This window comes from Xiphophorus couchianus, chromosome 22, assembly GCF_001444195.1.
Source record: "Xiphophorus couchianus chromosome 22, X_couchianus-1.0, whole genome shotgun sequence".
Taxonomy (NCBI): Eukaryota; Metazoa; Chordata; class Actinopteri; order Cyprinodontiformes; family Poeciliidae; genus Xiphophorus; species Xiphophorus couchianus.
Window position 1 is genome coordinate 28,487,763 of NC_040249.1, and position 7,836 is coordinate 28,495,598.

The following is a 7,836-nucleotide window of genomic DNA, read 5'->3' on the forward strand; positions in this document are numbered from 1 at the left end:
TCAGCAGTAGCTGCGATTCCATTAGCTGTGTTCCATTTAGCATAACATTGAGCAAATTAGAATTACGAAAATAAATGTGCTTAATCGAAACACACAAAAAAAGAAGAATAAGATAAGATGTTTATTCTCAAGGATGAGGTGGTTTTTAAGCCATATCAAAATTGGTATTTGTCACATAACTTTTTTTCCTATTACTCCAGTTTGCATAAAGCAGCAATGTGCTTATTTGTGGGCTCAACAAAAGTTGTATCATTGCAAAGTGTTGAATGCATAACTCCTCTCTAAAATCAACAACTACAACTTCCTCAAAATGCTGCATACCTGGTCACTCCCAACTATAAGGAGCTTGACAGCCTAACACCTGAACAAATTGTTAATGTCTCCTATGATGATTGATATTAACAATATGGCAATTGAGAAATTGTTGTTTTTTTTTGTTTTTTTGCATTAGCAGAATATTATAAGTCTGCGGTGACGCTGAATACAGCAGTGACATTGAACGTGACTGTTTCAGATAAAGTCAAAGTAAAAAGTTGTCTGATGTTAAAAATTTGTAGCTTTTAAGTTCCACACCTTTGTTTGATTTATTCAGTTTTGGTGGGAGTAAATGATGAGTTTTCCTAGTTATTTTTCAAGTTGTAATGTCATATATTTTTTTAGTAATAAAAAGGTATTCTCTTCTGTTTCTATTGTTCCTTCATATTTTAGTTTCTCAGTATTATCAAAACTGATAACCAGTATTCATATGTAAACTTTTTTTTATTTCAGTATAGATGAAAAATCACTTTGACACCTGAGAAAACCCTTGCTGTGTTGGTGTCATCTGTTTTTCTTTTCTCTTTCCCACATTTACACCCTCACCTGTTTGACATCCATATTCTCACAGCGTGTTGCAGCTCATGTGTCATCTATATTTATATCCTAAACATGCCTTGTTTACTGCTGCCTCTATATTCCCTGGTTAAGTCACAACAGTTACACACAAATGAGATGATTTATTAAAGGAAACTCTTAGAATCTGTACATCTAAGTTTGAGTTTCCAGTCGGCGCTCACATGAAACGTAACTACAGACTCACGTTTTCTATTGTAACACGTGTTAAAATGACTTGTGCCTATAAACTTCTGCTATTGCGCCTCAAAAGCAAGTGATTTGCACTTTTGTCCTTCAGCACAAAATGTGTGTCATGACAGAGGCTTTTATTTTGAAACTCGATCCAGTGGGGATCAGAAATTCCCAGCATTCCTGTGACACAGCTGATCCTTCACTGTAGTCTCTGTGATTGGGTTTACATGTCAGTCAGTTTAGATACAGTAGATGCAAGATAAACAGGTTCAAAACAATTATCTAAACTGTTTAATCCAGACTCTGTCAAGAAAATCCGAGCTCATCCCACTTCCCCATGCTGGAGATTTTAGTTTAACAGTAATAATAAATAAAGTTATCTTTAAAATGAATCACTCAAGTGACATTAAGGCCCAACAGTAGACTTAAGTGTCAATAAAATAAATCTGGTTGTGTGTGTTGTTTTTGTCTCATGCAAACTTTGCTTTAATTCTACTTTTTTCTATCTAATCATAAGAAATCATAGTCAGTCAGAGAGAGTCATTAAACAAGAAAAGCAGGTTTCCTGGAAAAAGAGTAAGTTTCCAGCCTGCAGATTTATAAAAATAGCTGAGACTATTTCTTAGTTTAAAGCATGAAAGTTTTAAAGAATGTAATCTAAACATTTTGAGTAATTTCATAAGATTCAAAGTAAAATACTTATATTAATATTGGTTTACTTATAATAATACTTACACTTACATTTGTGGGAACACTTACAAGAAAAACAAGTAACTGTAACTTTGGTATTAAATAATTAGAATCATGTATTATTCTTGGTTTCTTTTCAGAAAAACATCTGTAATAACTCACATTAAGATTATAATAAGTATAATTAATAAGTTATGGTTATAAAATCATAAATGAATGCTAAATCAGAGAAGCTAAAGAAAATAAATGTAATATAAATGTGATTTTGACATTGAACTTGAAATGGTGTAAAAAGGTGTAACTGCAATTAAACATCACTGATATGTTGGAGGTAGATGGTAGGTGAAAGGTGAAAGGATAAGGGAAACAGGGGAACTAACAGGAGAGCAGAGATGATCAACGCCTTATTTAGAGAAAAGGTCGTGCAGGCAATGGACACAGGAGGTTGAGCAACCCTGAGACATTAGCACAGACATCAGGAAATGTCTGTAAGACAGTGATGGATATGAGATCATCTGTCTAAGCAGACAGCAGGCGCACCAGGGGGGTGGATAAACCCTATAAAAGGTGGGTGCAAAAGAGGAACCTTTTGTTGGATCCTCCGGGCAGCTTCGAGCCAAGATCGAGATGGACAAAGAACTCTGCAGCTGAAGAAGAGCCGGGGCCACAGAGCCGGAGACTGTCCTGCACATGGAGACCAACCCGTCTGGCCCACAATCTGTGGCTTCGAATCGCACTTCTCTCATCAGCTGGGTTCAGACCCCAAAGACAAAGATGAAGACAAAGACAAGGAAGAAGAACTGGTGCCTTTTTTCCTGCCAGCACCAAGTCCTGTGTGACCTCACCATCCATGCGGAGAAGAAGCGCATCAGACCTACAGAGATCCCTGCCTTCGTCGATCAACATCTTCCTCCTGCTGCAGCACCTTCTTCATCATCAAGCCAGGTCTGGGGTTCGAAACACCAAACTCCGTCCGTCTCTCTCAAAGGTTCCCTTTTTTAGTTCTCAGTGTCAGCAGTAGGGAAAGATAGACTAGATGATTGATTTTACTTATTTGATTATTTCTGCTACTGAATTAAGCTGTACTGACCCTTGCAAAAATGCCTTACTAATAAAATATTTAGCATAAAGAAAATCTAAAAGATGTTGTGGACATTCAGTTAATGAGTCACCTTAAAGTTCTTTGATGGTTGTAAAATAGCTGTGATGTTTGATTCTGGAGAGGAAGAGGTGGAAAATGTTTTTAGGTTGCTGGTAGCCCAAATGTAAAACATCATCCTTGGGACTCGCCCGAGTCACTAAAACCTACCTGGTTCAATAACAAATGCACGTTGTAAAATAGAGAACGAGCGACCGTTAACAGGTGTGCTCTGTGAAACTAGTTGGCTGTAGGCTGCTCAGTCTGGCTAATTCACAGGGGGAAGAAGGGTGGGACACCTGGATGTAGGCCGTCAAAAATCAGGTGAATCGTTTCTCGAAACCAGCTTAAACAGAATTTACTTCAGTTCTGGACAGGATAAATCCCAGCAGATTTAGAAAACTCAATTAACCCGTTAGAAGGAGAGCTGGTAGCAACATTTCCCCTCTCAGAAGAGGAAGTACGAGAGTGAGAGAGTAGAGACAGAAGGAGGGGGGGGGTGTTGCGCAACAACAACTCCTTTAAAAGCCAGGCAATAAATTTAGCTGCTGTTTACAGTAAGTCATTTGCTGTTGTGTGGGCTGAGTTAACCTTTTGTAGTTAATCTGACTGGTAACATAGTTTTTTCAATCTTTAACAGCTACATTTAGTTACTGTGAGCATGAAATTTTACAGCTTTTCCCTGCTCTTTCTCCCTCTTTTGAAAATAAGAAGAACTGGCTAAAATAGAATCTGAATCTGAACTAATTTTATTTAACTACATTGTTTCAACAACGACAGTTTGGCCATCTACACACGGAGGTGAAAAGGTGCCATAACTAAGTTAGGCCGTCTTAAGAGATTAGCAGGTTCTCAGCTGATTTACCAAGGTGTCAGACCTTAATGAGCTTTATATGGTTAAAGATTATTCAGAGCTGCTGGAAGGAAAAGCCAGGTGAGTCAAATGTCAAAACATCTTACAGCAGGTGCTTCCAAAGTGTGGCGCTGGCACCGTTTGTGAACCTCTGCCTAATTTTGTGACTGTAATTTCAGAATCTGGCAGATGGACACTGTTTTTAAAAAATCTTTTCAGTCAATAATTTCACAAACAAATAAGATATTGCCGATACAAAAAAATGTCAGGTAAGTCATAATTTTTTCTCATTTATTAACCAGGTTTCTGCATGTTTATTAACATTGCACATTACATTTATCATTTGTCTACAGACTAATGACTTTTAACAAAAGAAACACATTCAACAAACACACCATCGACTACCAAATAATTAGGAAATTGAAACTTGTAAGTGAATATTGAAATGATTCTTCTCCAGACTGATTCTAAAATCAAAAATTGTATTTATTGTGTGACAAATATTTTTTTTTTTTTGTTATGTAACAACATTTTATCAGTTCTATAAGTATTACCACAAAACCTAAAGGAAGAGATTTCATGGTCTAGTTCTGAGGATTACCTCCTTTATTCTAAAGTGTCTGTGTACTTTAGTAAAAAAAAAAAAAAAAACACTCCTTGAATTCTAGGATTTTAATTAATCTGGACTCAAGACCAGTTCTGACATTATTTTCAAAAAATATGCAACAGATTTTTTTGGCAAACAAAGATTGAGCCAAAAGACAGAAAAAGTTTTTACTTGGACAATAGAGTCAAACTCTGAGTCAACGCCCTGTAGAACCAAATTCATAAAGCTTTGCTTTGGTTCATTCATCAGTATTTGTTTCTGGACGACTCTTTTAAATTCCCACCACAATGTTTGGACTGAATTAAGGTCTGACCTTAGAATGAGATTCAAACACCTTGATTCCTTCATTTATTTAGCCACAATGTTGTTGATATGTTGCAGAGTAACTTACTGAGTCCAGAGTGGGAGGGAGTGTACCCACCTTTCAGATTTCTTGTTGTCATAACAGTAATACATTCCATTGTTTTGGTCTATAAAATAAAAATACATCACAAACACATTTAGGTTTATGTTTGGAAAAAAATATATCTTAAAACAAAAATAAAACCTAAGAGTCTTGTTGATCATCAGGATCATTTGCTTCTGATTCTGAAACTGCCAACGTCTGTAACAAAGTTTGTTGCCTAAGAATAGTAATCCCATTTTTAATCTCGGAAAACAAAACCCATGCATGACACGTTAAAACTTTTTCATCCAATCTTCCACCTTCAAAGACTTTTTGTCTCGTAACAGCTGAGGGGAACTGGCCTCATGTAAAAAAAGACCCTGCTTCTCTAGTTTCTGTTTTTCTTTACACAACTGTCAGTGTTGCAAAAGGCCTTTTGTTGTGCAGTACCCACAGTTGCCATTAGGTGACACTAAAAACAATAATTTCACTTTTTGTTTTATATCAATCATCAGGTTACAGAGTTTAATTCTATTCACAAAACACATAGATTCCCACCTGAATCCATAACGATGGATTCAAATCATTGTCAGGCTTTATTTCACTTTTGTACATATAAAGTTCAGAGTTTACAGCCTAACAGCAGCAGCCTTTGAATGCACCCTTGCTGCTGATCATGGCTTTTCTTTCAAGACATTCCTGTCACGTTGCTGCTGTTAGCTGGGCTTTGGTGGAAGGGAGGTGACACTGATCCCACCCAGAGCTGCTTACAGCTGGCTCGTTTCCCACACATCCAAGAAGAGCAGTGAAGGATCATGTAACACAGACAGTAACTAAGCAGGTGTGGCACTCAGATTGTCCAGATCCATAAGTAGTGATTATAACACCTCAGAATAGGTAGCGTGTGTCCAAATCCAAAGATTACGCTGGTGAGATCCTGTCTGAAGAAAACTAATCCTAAGAAATCAGGAAGTTTCAAGTGCCCTGGATTGGTCAAGAAAGAAGACACTTCTCTGGAAGAAAAGAAAAGAATCTGAGATTAACTAGATGCTGGTTTAGTTAGCAAAGCTTGTTCATTAGGGTATATCAATGAATCCACCTAGCTTCCAAGTCCATAGATAAAAATGTAATTTCATTAACTTCTTTCAACATAGAGAGTATTTGACTTTGCATTTTGGTGACCCTTCTGAGCCACCGTAACTATCATAGTTTTTACCTACAAATACAAAAGCATGTGAGGGCAGCTGCATTGCCCTGCAGATGATTGCTTGAATCTTAGCACATTGCCACCACAAACTTCAGTATGTGTTACTAGATTTTAGCCACTGCATCAAGAACATTTCCAAACTTTTGCTGAATCCATCCATGATGAGCACAGAATTGTGAAGTGGAAGGGAAATGATACAAGGTTCTCAAACATTTTGTGTTGTTTTCTGTCCTCTGAATCATGTGGAGCCACATTGCTGAAGTTACAACTGCAAGCCCTTCGGGGTACGACTCTGACAACATTGTTCTAGAGACCGACATCATTCAAGCTCAGTTAGAGCAGACAAAGAGGATTTACGAACAGCAATTTTCCAGTATTGCCACACATTCTCAATTAGACTTTAGGGTCCCTTATGTCAGTCTGTCAATTCCTCCATCATCCCTCTGATATCCAAACTTTGGGTCCACAGGGGAATAGGTCAATGAGGGAAGCAAAGACATCCCTCCTGTAGTGACATCCTCCAACGTCCATGGTGTCTCCACCTGATATGTCCCATTTGATTATTTGTCAGATGGGACATATGATCCCTCCAGAATCTTCCCCAGGGTCTCGCCTAGTGCGACATGGCAAGAAAACCTCCAAAGGAAGAGATGCCTGAACCACCTTGACCAACCCCGTTTGATGCAGAGAACCAGCTGCTCTCTACTTTGAGCTCCAACTGGATAACAGAACTCCTTTCCACATCTAAGGCTGAGTCCAGCCAAACTGCAGAGGAAATTCATTTCAGATGCTTGAATTTAGGATCTCATTCTTTTGGTTATGGTCCATATATCTCAAGACCATAGCTGACGGTCAGAACATAGACAGTCCAGTAAATCACAAGCTTTGCTTCTTGACTCAACTCTTTGTTCAGCACAATTGTCTGGAGCATTGCCTGAAATTCTGCAATTGAAGCCACAAATAAGATTTTTTTTAAAAAGAAAAACCTAGATGAGTATCTAATTAAATGTCACAAATATAATTTCTTAAGCTTCTTCTGTTTTCTTTTATGAACATTATATTGTCAAAAGTATTTGCTCTGCCTTTACACTCATGTCAATGTAAGTGGTATCCTGTTGCGAATCTGAAGACTTTAAGAACTTTTCAGAATCTGCTTCAAAGAAGATAAAGTGTAATTATGTCAGTTTTGTACCATTCCTCCAGAATCACATTTGTCATTTTAGACACTAATAATTCACCAAAAAGCCTGACACTCCAATTCAGCCCAGAAATGCTGAAGTTAGACCATATCTTCCAAACCAAACTCACCTAAGAGATTGTGTCCAAATCTTGAAAGAGTCCAACTCCCTAATCCCCTGTGCAGCAGATTCACAGACAACACAGTCCAGTCATGCAGGTGCTGTTCTCCTGAGCTCAGTGCTTTGAATAGATGAGTCAACGAGTGTTTTTCATAAAACAAAGTGCTACTTTGTGTCCCTTTATAACATAAAGTGAGAAAGTGAAAAAGGTTTAAGAGGTATGGATACTTCTACAAGATTTAGCTAAGTGAAGTGAGGTTAGAAAAAAAAATAAATCAGGAAACAAGTCTTTTTTTTTTTTGCTTCTGAAGTTTTTTATTTTGACCTTTCAACCTTTCTGTCCAAAACCAAACACAGCTACAAAATCCTTGTCTTTAGAGCACCGAATACAGTAAATTAAATTAAACCGACACTCTTGCAGTCTGTGAAATCAGGTGAATATAATCTGTCGATCCAGATGGTACCCTTGGTAGTTTTTCTGAAAACAGAAGCTCTGGTAACAAAGTTAGGCATGGTGACGGTTTGCCAGCTGATTTCACACTCTGAGCATAGTTGGTGGTTTTTACAAGGCCACAATAAGATATTAAACACTC